The 12,209-nt window shown below is 34.2% G+C and overlaps 1 long non-coding RNA gene across 1 annotated transcript; it reads left to right on the top strand.

Moving 5' to 3' along the window:
- The first annotated feature begins 2,886 nt into the window (after positions 1-2,886).
- LOC127707298 (uncharacterized) lies at positions 2,887-10,563 on the top strand. Its single transcript, XR_007984752.1, has 2 exons — positions 2,887-2,916; positions 7,732-10,563. It is a non-coding gene; the product is annotated as an uncharacterized LOC127707298 (long non-coding RNA).
- The last annotated feature ends 1,646 nt before the right edge of the window (positions 10,564-12,209 follow it).

Below are 12,209 nucleotides of genomic sequence, written 5' to 3'. Positions count from 1 at the left end.
ATACACATACCGTTTATTTACGAAAAGTTGCACGGCATCCTTAATTTACGCAAATGTTTTGTAAACCTTTTCAAGTGTAAAGCTTTCCATATGCTAAATTAAAAGTATGATTATAACAAACTCACATGTCAAAGACATACTTACAAAGATATGGCAAAAAAAAAAAAACCAAGAGATAAACAGTATACAACACTCAACATAGAAAACTAAAAACGGAGCAACACAAACCCCAACCAGAATCCAGGGGTGATCGCAGATGCTCTGGAAGTAAATATTTACTTGCGTATGTCGTTTCTGTGCTCATCGTCAATTTTCAGTTGATATAGTTTCCATACTACTGTGCAGTTTTTAGAGATCGCTACTTGCGTTAAATGCAAAAATCCTATTCAAACATTATTTACGACACATGTAGAATCATTAAAAAGTTGATAATTCACTTTAAGTAAGAAAATCTTACAAATATAACGTGTATTCCTAAGGTGAACTAAAGGCTGAATGGTTGCCGAGACAACGTTAACAGTCTGTCGGAACATCCTGTACATTTTTATTACATTTGTTGTAAGGGGCAACAATATCTTATCATATTTTCTCATGTTATTATTGATGACAATGCCTTTTAAGCATTTATGGTCTATTGATTGGAGGGTCCAATAATTAGAAGTGTATATATGCACGTTATTGGTCTGCTGATATTAGTCCAATTATTAAAATTACGATTATTTCAAGCGGTTGTCCAAAACGGATTTTAATTACATATTATCCTTCCAGAGCGAGAACAACTTCAAGTTTTTATGTTTGGTCTGTGTTACTCCGTCCATAGTTTTTTATGTTGTGTTGTTTGTACTCTAGTTGGTCTTTTTGTCGTTTTTTGCCATGGCATTGTCAGTTTCTTTTCGATTTTACATCAGTTGAATATCCCTTTGGTACTGTTCGCCTCTCGTTGACAACAGTTAAGATTGTATTGTATTGCGTGGTTATGAAAATATAAATAAGCTTAAACTATAGTAATCGCGTAAAGCAATGATGGAAATGAGTCTTCTACAGACTTGTTATTGGCGCGACTTCTTCTTGGGCACTCTAAATGTACCTTTTTATGTGCAAAAGCTCAACGATGACGTATGAGGAACGTTCACATTAAACATACCAATTTTACAGCACCAGATGCGCATTTCGACAATTAGCGTCTCCTCAGTAATGCTGAACATAATACAAACGTTGAAGAGCTGATAATCTTAAAAGGACCAAAAAGTAAAGCCGAATCCGGACAATGAAATAGAACTATGCTTAAGGGAGATACATTCTTTGTACAAGGAACCAAAACTATGCATTAGGGAGATACATTCTTTGTAAAAGGAACTAGAACTATGCATAAGGGAGATACATTTCTTGTACAAGGAACCAAAACTAGAACTATGTATGAGGGAGATACTTTCCTTGTACAAGGAACCAAAACTAGAACTATGTATGAGGGAGATACATTCCTTGTACAAGGAAACAAAACTAGAACTATGCATAAGGGAGATACATTCCTTGTACAAGGAACCAAAACTATGCACGATTCCGAATTTTTTTAACAGCCATTGTAATATAACAATATCCATCACTTCTTGCAAGCATCGAAGTATTGGTTACTTGGCTAATTATACCCTCGTATACTTAGAAACCATTAGGAGATATATCGATCGTGGCTAAAAAGTCGCACAGTTATATGTATCGAGCTGGTGGTAGTAATAAATCGAGTGCAATCCGTGAAGACCGATCAGTCAGTCTGAAGTACAGGCAAGTGGATTCAAGATATCCTTGGGGACTAAAAGTCCATTAGATGTATCAATCCAGTAGTAGTAATCAAATTAACATTAACGGTACCAATTTAACTCTACCAGATCTGCATTTCGACAATCAATGATGATCGAGACCAATATATACTTGAGATTCAAAAACCGAATACAAACGTGTAACAGCTGATAAAACCAAAAAGACCGAAACGTACATCTAAACTCGGATAAGGAGCTATGCATGAGGATAAAACATTCTTTAATACAAAATGATTTAAAATTGTTTAACAAAAATTCCAATAAATATCTGTATTTCCATGCCAGTACTGGGCAAACGATACCCTCGGATACGAAAGGTCCTCCAGCAGAAGTAAAGATCCAGTGGTTATAATAACAACAACATTAACGGTATTAATTTTACTGCACCAGGAGCGCATTTCGACATACACGTTTGTTCACCGATGCTCGAGGCCAAACAATTTGAAAATACAAAATCCTATCAAAACGACGAAGTGGGGACTAAACCAAAATGACCAAAATGAAGCCAAACCTGGACAAGGAATCATAGCTATACACGAAGGAGATACATTCCTTGCTTTAAGATGATTTCGAAATTTAATAACAACAATTTAAATCAAAATAATATTCGTGGTTTTCATGCAAATACCAAGGTACTGGCTACTGGGCTAATGCTAACCTCGTGGTCAAAAAGTCCCCCAGCTGTTGTAATAATCTGAGTTTAACCCCTAACAACGATCAATCAGTATTCTCCTTATAAGTTAAATGGATTGGTGATGTGAACTTGATTGATTGATTGATCGGTGACGGATTGACGACTACTGACTATCACTGAAACGGTAACGCATAAGGTTGCAATTGCAAGTACTATATCTGAAACTAGTTTATATGTAATTCTTTAAAAATATCTTACAGGTTAAATTTCGCATAACCTTCTAATAGGTTACGTATTTCAATAATCATACTTATTTTATAATCAGTAGAACATTATGAAAGGTTTATCTACATTGTAATTATGTAGGTTTTTTTTTAAATTATTATTTCTTTTTTTCAGTTTATTTTTAATTTTTTTTAATTTTTTTTCAGGTGACACGGATTACCAAGCAGGATGACCATAATCCAAGTAATATCATTGTTTACATATTTTCCTTTCGTATATTTATCTTTTAACCGGTTTCATTTTTTCTAGATCATATATTAATGGCGATATAACTCTTCAGTCCTGTCCTTAGAATATTCCTCTTTATGCAAAGGGAACAACAAAGAAAGGAGACGTTTCTTAATTCAGAAGAATTAAACATAGTTTTTTAAAAGTTTTTCAAATTAATGTTGTATTCATAAATATAGCTTTCCCCCAGCTATAGGTCCGAAGCGCTTTTCTGGATTTAACTTCATCAGGAACGCTCATAGTCGAATATTTCAAAGCCAAGGATGTATAAGGACCGAACACGTTGAAGAGCTTTTAACCAAAAAGGACCTAAAAATAGCCAAATCCATCCTAAGGCCAACTTTGCCTGAGGGGGTTGAATCCTTAGTTTCTGTATAATTTTAAGATTTATAAACTGTCAATTCTAGATAATTTGATATAAATCATGTCAGTACCGAAGTACTGATTACTGAGCTCATGATTCCCTCGGGAACTACACTTAACATATTTGACCTGATATGCTCATTTCACACAGGTTTTCGTCAATATATATTTATACATATGAATAACAGCTTTACTAAGAAAGATGTTATACAAACATAACATCTTTGTAAAATACAATTAGTTGCAACATGTCGTTCTACTGTTTCTCATATCAATTTATTAACGACAAGATCAAGAGTAGGGTATTTATTGCAGTTTTTTTTACATGTAAAAAGTTTTAGACTCGTAATGCAAATATAAATGACACCTTTTCAAAAAGCAAATACTGATGTCCATTTGAACATCTGATGATTGTTATAAGTAGGAATTAAAGGTGGTAAAGTGGCCTTATCATACAATTTCATCCCCAAGGTGACAGGGGAATAGAAATATGGCCACTACAGGTCTTCTCCCGACCGGCAGGAAAACCCTTGGCACACTGGGGCGACCGTTTGGCTGAGTAGGATGTACAAGTACGCAGCCACGTCACGTTAAATCCAATTTCTCGTGTAAAGAGAGTGCCACGCTTTTTCCACGTTAAGAGAACCCTAATAACAATTCTTTGATGAGTCTATAGGTGGCCTCTTACAAGGAAAAATGTCTGCCCTATCCAACTAACCCTCAATTTGCAGTGGCAGTCTAAATTTTCACAACCTTCATCCCGGATGTCCTCTATTACAGCACCTGTATATTGTATTTACTGTTATTTTGTCCTCGTCCTGAACAAGCATGAAATATTTGATACTGGACGTTAGCAACCAACAATCGATCAATCGTAACATTCTCCTTGAAGCGGTTGAAATAATACAGATGTGAATTTAGGGATATATATGTATAAACGTTTCTAATTTCATGATTTATGATGAATTAAGAAATTACTAACAAAATAAAGCTTCCCACTACCTGAAGCAAAGATGAAATTACTGATGTAGATGTAGATAAATTTGGTCTTTTTATGGTCTTTTGGTGATAAATTCCCTAACGTTTCAACATATCTTTACATCCCAGGATATCAATAACATTTAAATAAAATGTTGAAGGGTTGATAAAACGAAGAGGAATCAAAAGTAACGCCAAAACTAAACTCAATGTTACAGTTTGAGATTTCCTGATTAATAAAAATCAAGAAAAACACTTCCGAGACAAGACATTGGTAAAGTGTTATTTTCATTTACCTGCACTGGATTAATACCAGTGCTGCAGGGTGATCTGTTTAATCCCCGAGCTCAGTCGGCAATGTTTCAATTCCACCTTGATCAATTATGATTTTTTTTAAGAAGAAAAGGTTCCAACTCACTCGGGCAAAGCCTAATTCGATTGATTGTTTATTAGCTGTTTAACGTTCAGTGGCAAATATTTCATGTATGTTCAGTACGAGATCAATATATCAATGAAAACAATAGCAAGGTCCTGTAATAAAAGACGTCCGGGATGAAGGTCGGGGAGAAATTTAGACTGCCATTGTGCAATGAGGGTTTATTACACAGGGACAAAATTTTGCCTTGCAACAGGACCCCTTAAAGAGTTATTGCAAGGGTTTTACACGTGAAGAGAGCGTGGCACTCTATACACGAGGCATCGGATTAAACGTTCCTATTCTGACCGGATGTGGCTGTGTACTTGTACATCCTGTACAGCTTAACTGACGCTTTACTTAAACTGATCTTTCATACATGTTTCTTTGATGTCGTATGGGTTTTACCCCCTGTTGAAGGCAGAACGGTGACAGGTAGCTGTTTATTTCTATGTCATTTGGTTTCTGAAAGAGAGTTGTTTCATTTGCAATCAAACGACATTTTTATTATTTTTCTCTAAGTTCAGAATAGAGATAAACACGTGTACCAATAGAAAATTGAAGTTAATTTAATAGTTAACGAAGTTTTTCGCAAAATGACGATTAACTTACATAACCCTTGGAATGTCTTGGTGGGTCAAATATATGATTCATTGGTCGCTGATTACCGGAATCAAAAAGTAAAAAAAATCAAAACGGCATGTATGGTAGGGAAAGGTATTATAATATTGATTGATTGCTCGAGTTTTAATTGCTTAACGTTCAGGGGAAAATATTTCATGCATATTCAGGAAGATACACTATCAACAATTAATGCAATATGTAGGTTCTGTCAGTAAGGCCTCCCGAGTCGAAGAAATTTGGACTGTCAATGGAAATGAGGGTATGCTGGATAGAGGGTCGACATTTAACCTTGCAACATGCTAACTCTTGATCCTCCAATGAGGTGTTCCAATGGTTCTTTAACGAGCAGAGAACATGACATTGGACGGGATTGCGTAGTTAAACATCCCACACAACCAAACAGACGCCCCACTTTGATAAAGATGTTACTGCCGATCGGGATACCAGGGACAATATTTATATGACCCATTCATCCCTGTTGTTTAGGTATATTAGTGATATTACATTTAAGTCTTCGACTGGTATGAAAGTAAAGAGTATTCTGAATCTTGACAGCCTCATATATGGTCAACAATTTTGCTTCGAATAGGCAACTCCACAAATGTTGTAATTGGAAGCTGCAGAAACCGTGTCATTACCATACATAATATTCAACTTCTCAATTCTGATCTGACGTAAATGCGCATGTTGACATCCCACAGAAATACGCGAAGCCTCTTGAGGCGAAACCTTGCTTCTTAAACAAAGAGATTTGTGCGGTTAGTAGGGGGCTTTCTTGCAAAACTTGCTACATACCAGATGTTTGTCAAACCGAAATACATCATGTACTAAGATGTACATAAATATAATATTCATTTTCCTCCTATTATAAAAAAAAAAACCAAACAAAAACATAGTTTAATTCATGAAGAATATTTTTTAAAATATTTTTCAATGAAACTAAACATCGGCCACCACAATCCGCAGAGACACATGTTTTCTGAATTGTAAGCTCATTAAAGATCGATTAACTGTTGTTTGCTTTACCTTCATTGGCAAATGTTTCGTTCATGTTCAAGACGAGAACAAATTAAGAATACCTTTAAAATGCAAGTACTGTAAAGTAAGACAATTTAAACCCGCTCTACTAGCCAACATCTCCGATGTTTTTCTACTTTAATTATTTTGACCGATTAAATTCGGATGTTTGTTTTCTTTACAACTCACAACCCCCTTCCCCAAAAAGGGTGATTGGGGAATATAAATATGGTCACCATTGGTCTTCCTCCGACCAGCAGTAAAACCCTCGCCAAAACGGGACGTCCGTGTGACTTTGCGGAAGTAACAAGTTTGCAGTCACGTCCGATCAGAATGGGGACGTTAAATGCCTCGTGTAAAGAGATTGCCACGCTCTTTAAACGTTAAGAACCTTTGCAACAACGATTTGCGGGGTCAGTATATGGCCTGTTGCAAGGCAAAATGTCTGTCCCTATCCAAGATATCCTCATTTTCCCGTGGCAGTCCGAATCAACCAGGATGACCTCTGTTACAGGACCTACCTATTGTATGTATTGTTAATTCTCGTCAATAACATGCATGAAATATTTGTCACTGGACGTTAAGTAACCAAAAATCATTCATATTGCGTGTCTATATGTCATTTTGGTTTTCTTTGTTTCATCAATTTGTACGTAATCACGACCCTTGAACATATTTCATGACAAACTTATTACCCGTTCATATATTTAAATATTTTATTGTGATTTTACTTTTTATATAATTATCAGTACATTCATCTGAATTTGATTTAAAAACAGAAAAAAAACAAGCATACAGATATTCAATCGAAAGATAAAAATAACCAACTCATTTACATTTTACCTTGGTGGAATTGCAACCCACTGATATATTTGACACATCTAAGAGGCACCTATTTCAGCGAAACGTCTATGTAAAACTTTCATATAGAAAGACCACCAACCTTTTTTTCTCCTCGTGATTAGGACAAAGGAAGCATATACATATATTTGTGTTAAAATACACACAGATTTACAATTCTTGGGTCAAACAAATATCTTCTCCCACTGCATTGGTGTATCCAGTACACGCCTATGCTCTACACATATCTGTTTTTCCATCTCTGTCATTTTTACATTTTTTTCCGATTTTCCTTGGATTATATGCTGTTCTCGATTATGCTAAGCTCGAATTAGAGCTTTAACGAGCTTTCAAACTTGAAAGTGAATATAACACTTATAAAAATAAATAACATCCGAGAGTGAAAAATTCAATACCTCATATAGAGTGTGCAAAACAAAAGAAACTCTAAACCCTTTGAGCGGTAAACTACATTTTAGATTAAGCAATAAATTGTTGAATTAACCAACTCGATACTTGATTATTTATTTCAGAAAATGAACCAAAAATAGAAGCTCAGGACCAAACATCTGTCGAAACCAACCTTCCTGATTCTGTCAATTTGCGTCAACAGATTAATATCCAAAAGTCAAAGAATGAATATCTGAACATTAATAGCTGTATCAAAACAGACAATACATTAGTGTTTACCGACTACAGGAATGAGCGACTTATTATTTGTAATTCAGACGGTACTGATATCCATCACAATCCTCTGTCCTATAAACCAATATATATGACAGTGGTAAATATTAATACTGTAGCAGTATCCTGTATAGATGACAATATCATACTGATAATAAATATATCTACAGGTTCTGTCACCAGTACAATCAACACCAGTCGTTACTGCTACGGAATATCATATAATGATAATAACCTGTACGTTGTTATTGATAGGAGTATAATACATGTGATGGACCTGACAGGTAAAGTAATACGTACTATACCTTTACCTTCAGACCCTATCTACGACATTACAGTAGACAGAGACAGGTTGGTTTGTATAGACCATACATCATTATACTGCTGCTCGTTAGATGGAAAACTAATTTGGAAGTTTAAAAAGGATGAATTTCAAGATTTACGTTGGGTGACAACAGATGATGAGGGGAATGTTTTTGTGACTAGTTATCTCACCAACTCTGTACTAGTTATATCTGACGATGGTAAACATCATAGAGAACTTCTTACTAAATCAGATGGATTGAACAAGTCGTGGGGAATTTATTTTGACAAACAAGAAAATATTCTGCTTGTTTTTAATCATTATGACGGAAAGGTTTTTCTTTTTGACGTGAAAAGGAAACCAACATAAATAAACATGAATAATTCTTTCAGACAATGAGTTTATTCGGACTCGGGTCTGTTTTTGCATTTTGTCATTCAAAATAACTTTTCTTTATTTTCTATACTATCAATTACTGATTGTCATGATCTGTACAGTTGTATTCTGTATTCAAAGTAAGGACAATATTAACAATTTTATTATGTTCATGTTTTTTGTGATTAACTCTTTTTATTTAAATGTGTGACAACACATCAACTTTAAATTGAAATTTAGAGAAATGTTACAAAGACATGTTGTGACAACACATCAACTTTATATTGAAATTTGGAGAAATGTTACAAAGACATGTTGTGACAACACATCAACTTTATATTGAAATTTAGAGAAATGTTACAAAGACATGTTGTGACAACACATCAACTTTATATTGAAATTTAGAGAAATGTTACAAAGACATGTTGTGACAACACATCAACTTTATATTGAAATTTAGAGAAATGTTACAAAGACATGTTGTTCTTTGATTCACGTCAATTTAGGGTTTGATAGTTGGAGAAAAAAATTATAATGCAAGTTATATATCATCACATCTTTCAAAACCGCATATAAATTGTTTAAGAGGAAATTCGTAGTTATTTTTGTTGTTGGAAATACAGACATTCTCTTTACGGATGTGTAGGTTGTAAATATAATCTTTACAAATTTAAAATTGTATTTTTTCGTTGGGATGCTGTCTTTTTCCTTCATTTGCCAATCCATCTGCTTTTTTTAACCCGGTAGTCTTACATGTACATTTTAAATACAATTAATTCAGATATATACATCGTTTATTTGTTCTCATCCTGAACATGTATAATATATTTGCCACTGTACGATACACAACCAACAGATAAACCAATTAATTATTTTATTCATACCAAACTATATCACATTTTTTAAGTTTATCAATGTGTTTATTTCTTAATTTGATGACAGTTTTTTTTTGGTTTAAATTGATGTTAATCGAGTACAAATAACATATGGTCTAACACCATACAGACTGATATGACTGTGTTCCAATAACTGTGTATCCTACATCAAGTTAAATTTCCATTGAAAACAAAATTACGGAAAGATTATGATTAATTTTGAAAATGTAACTTGGATCATCTAGGCTGTTGTATTTGAATAATGTGGTTCGAATATTATGTTTTCTGCATTTTTAAAACATGTGAACATTCAATTGTTCTATATAATTCAATATGGAAAATCAAAAAAAAATTCCGAGTAATAAACAATGTCATAAATGTACATGCTCTTTATCTTTTATATATAATTCACACTTTTATGAGAAGGATGTTATCCAGAAAAATGTTATCAGGCGTTTTCATCTAGATAAAAAAATCTTACTTAATCAAATGTATTGAATTCGCCGTTTGGAATTAATTTTATCATGCAAGAAAATATTCTGCTTGTTTGTAATAGAGATAACGGAAATCTTTTTTTTTTTACGTGATAAAGAAACTTGCATAAATGAACTTAAATTATTTCATTCGAATTCGGATGTGTTTTTGCATTGAGTCATTCTAAATGGATTTTATTTGTTTGTGTGCTATCTACCAAATACAAATTCAATTTAACCAATTATGATTCATTTTACAAAATTACTATCTTGCTTTCTTATAAGTTATTCCGTATTCCGATTTTATTTAAGTATATTTTTATGTGTATGCGTTATATTATCACCGCTTAAATTGTATGTACGACAACAAAACAATTATGTTTATGAAATGGTAGAGAAATTTTGCTTAGACCCAAAAATTGTTGTTCTTTCTTTACTTCTATTTGACGGTTAGGTTGTGATGGTTGGTGAAAACTCACAATATATTTCAGAGCAGCTTTTGGAAACCGACAAAAGTAGTTTCATGTACATACTATTAACTTGACTCGTTTAGAACTTTTTTATGTGTTGTATGCTTCTTGTGAACATACAATGTTCGCATTTTATCCCGTCGGGGTTTGATTTTTGCAATAAAGATTATTATTTAAATTTTAATCATATGTATTTTCTACATTTTATTCTGTCCTCGAAATAAAAAGATTCTATACGGATGTTTAGCAAATAGAACAACTTTAAAATTTTCATGTATCACTTCCATTCTCCAGTTTATAGCCTAAATAAGATCAACAACAACCCCACCCCACCTCCAGTCCGTTCCAGTAGACTTTAATATACGTATTACATCAATTTCTTATTCGTATGGTCCTTAATATGAAGGAGAGTTTTGCCACTGTACAATTAATATTTACCAATGGACGTTATTGAACCAACCATTAATATTTCACGTCCTAACGAAAATGAAGGTCAGGGTAAGAAAGCCCAAGGGGTATACATCAATGACACCATACGTAAACGAAATGAAAGATGTGAAAATATACGTCAATGAGAAAGTACCCTAACGGCACTAATTATATTAAAAAAATCTACGTCATTATGCATTTCTCCAAGGACATAAAACAAAAGATGTGACATGTGTGAATGAGACAGTAACTAAACGACACAAAGAAACATAAAAGGTGTGTCATATTCGCCAAGGACACAGTACTCAAACGAAAAAAAAGAAGATGCGGAAAAAACGTCAATGAGACTTACGACTCATATAATGAAAAAAGTATGGCATAAGAGATGCAACCTTAACGACACAAGTACTAAAGAAAGATGTGATGTCCGTTTGGCTGAGAGGGACGTATCAAGTACGCAGCCACGTCCAGACAGAATGAAGACGTTAAATCCGATGCCTCTTGTAGAGAGAGTGCAACGCTCTTTGAACGTTAAGAACCCTTGCAACAACTCTTTGAGGGGTTCGTAGGTGGCCTTTTGCAATGCTAAATTTCTGTCCCTCTTCAATATACCCTCATTTTCCCGCGGTATTCTAAATTGTCCCGACCTTCATCCCGGACAGCCTCTATTGTAATACCTATCTATTGAAGTAATGGTTAACTTCTCGTTTTGAACAAGCATGAAATATTTGCCATTGGGCATTAAGCAACCAACAATCAATCGGGACTACCAGTAAAAAACGATCCTCTAATATTGAATAATTAATGAACGAAACAAGTCATTGTTTTTAATTTTACAATGTCTGGTGTAACAATTTAAATTTCTGAAACAAAGAAAGAAAACTAGAAAGCCGGACCATTATGCCTTTTGTATATATTATGAAAAATATTTCCATTTAACGCGATGGTCATTTGCTAATCAACTTCGAATCGTAGATCTGATAAATAACTGACATCGTTTTGTCACTGAATGACACCTAAAAGGGTGACTAAGGAATATAAATATGGTCACTACAGGTTTTCTTCCATTAGGCTGTACTACTTTTGCCAAATTGGGTGTCCGTTTGGCTGTGGTGGATGTACAAGTACGCAGCCACGTCCGGTCGGAATGGGGACGTTAATTCAAATACCTCTTGAAAAAAGAGTGCTACACACACTACGATAAGAACCGTTGAAACAACTCTTTGATAGGACCGTAGGTGGCCTGTTGCAATGCGAAATGTCTGTCCCATATCCCATATACCCTCATTTTTCAGTGGCAGTGTAAATTTTCCCGACCCTCATCCCGGACAACCTCTATTAAAGGACCTACATTTTGAATTTACTGTTAATTTGTTCTCTTCCTGAATATACATGAAATGT

Source organism: Mytilus californianus, unplaced genomic scaffold (genome assembly GCF_021869535.1).
Source record: "Mytilus californianus isolate M0D057914Y unplaced genomic scaffold, xbMytCali1.0.p SCAF_62, whole genome shotgun sequence".
In the NCBI taxonomy this organism is placed as follows: Eukaryota; Metazoa; Mollusca; class Bivalvia; order Mytilida; family Mytilidae; genus Mytilus; species Mytilus californianus.
This window is presented reverse-complemented; position numbering and strand designations above follow the sequence as displayed.